General features: G+C 40.8%; 1 protein-coding gene across 1 annotated transcript in view; it reads right to left on the minus strand.

Annotated features, from left to right (window-relative positions):
- The window catches only part of CKAP5 (cytoskeleton associated protein 5), a 114,725-nt gene that overhangs the window by 24,370 nt on the left and 88,810 nt on the right, over window positions 1-1,545 (minus strand). The window lies entirely within an intron of this gene.

Consider the following 1,545-nt stretch of genomic DNA (forward strand, 5'->3'; position numbering starts at 1 on the left):
ATGTGCAAACTGTTTCCCATTTGAACTGTTCTCCTTCCATTCTAGTTGACCTCTGTGTTCTTCTGGCATGTACCTATTTTTCTTTGAGCTTGTCCTTACTGTCTGGCACAATAAGATGCTCCAGGACCATCTGATAACTTCCTTGATTCAGCCCTCCAAGGAGCCCTTATTCTTTTTGTGGAAAATAGTATTTAGAAGACGAACCCTTGGTGTGCTTGTTGCTGTTGGGATATTGCTGTTCTCAGGTCCTCTTAGTGAAAAGAGTTAGGGAATATATGTATATTATATTCCTACATATGTATATTATACATAACATATATTTATACCCCATATATGTGTATACACACACACACACATATTTACAATGATATTTATTTCTGCATCTATATATGAAAACCTGAGTTCATACTGTTGTATCTAATTCTGGCCCAATATCAGAGTTCATTTGATTTTGCTCTCCTTCTATATTCATAACTCCTTTCTCTAACAGTGAGAAACTTGGCTCCTAATTTTCTCATTATATTTATTTGACCAATCTCTTTGTATGTTACGAATCTCCCATCTCTGATGTCAGCCCTCCCCTCTGAAGATGCCCACTTTTCTTGCTTTGGCTCTGACTCCCCATTCTGAGCCATTCTTCCTGTGCCCTCCCTATCCCCATAAACATACATGGACATCCTCCTCACCCTGCTTGGGGTTCTACTACCATGACAGGCTGGTTCCCTGCATGGACATCCTCTTCATACTGCTTGGCTCTGACTCCCAACTCTGTGTCTCCCCTCCTGTATGGACACCCTCCTCCTCCTCACAATTCTTGGGCTCTGAGACACTCACATTGGGCCATATGGCTCCCCACTCCCACTCCCTTGCCACAACTGTGGATGCCTATCTTGCTCTGCCCCACCTAATGGCTTTAAGAACCAGACTGTTATGGAAAGGAAGCAGAAGAAGAAGAGAATAATTTTTTTTTCAATAAGTAACTTGTTTAAAACTTTCAAATGGCTTCCCATCACACTTAATCCAAATAACTTATGCTGGCATTTTTAAAAGGCTACATGATCTGGTCACTGTCTGCCCCTCAAACCTCATTCTGTACCATTCTCCCCCTTGCACACTATGCTCCCAGCATATTGTTTCCTTGAGCCCAGCAAACTCATTCCTACCTTTGTGTACTAGCTACTCCCCCTGCTTGGAATGTTCTTACCCCTGATCTGCACATCAGACTTTTCCTGATCACTCAATCTGAGTAACTCAGTCCCTCTCTCTTATCACCCCATTTGAGTTATAGTTACACAGTAGTTACTACTATCTGATATTTTGTTTACTTATTTGTCTGTCCACTAAAATCTAAATAAATTTCATGGTCACTACTTGTTCACTGCTGTATCTCCAGCCTCTGAATGAATGCAGTTATGAAAATGCAAGGCTCAGTTGGTCTGAGTGCAGTGGCGTTTACAACTAATTGATCACAATCAGTTACAGATTTCTCTGTTTCTCCTCCACTGCTTCACTTGACAAGCCTTAAAAAAAAAAAAAAAAAAAAAA

This window comes from Galeopterus variegatus, unplaced genomic scaffold (genome assembly GCF_000696425.1).
Source record: "Galeopterus variegatus unplaced genomic scaffold, G_variegatus-3.0.2 Scaffold8475, whole genome shotgun sequence".
In the NCBI taxonomy this organism is placed as follows: Eukaryota; Metazoa; Chordata; class Mammalia; order Dermoptera; family Cynocephalidae; genus Galeopterus; species Galeopterus variegatus.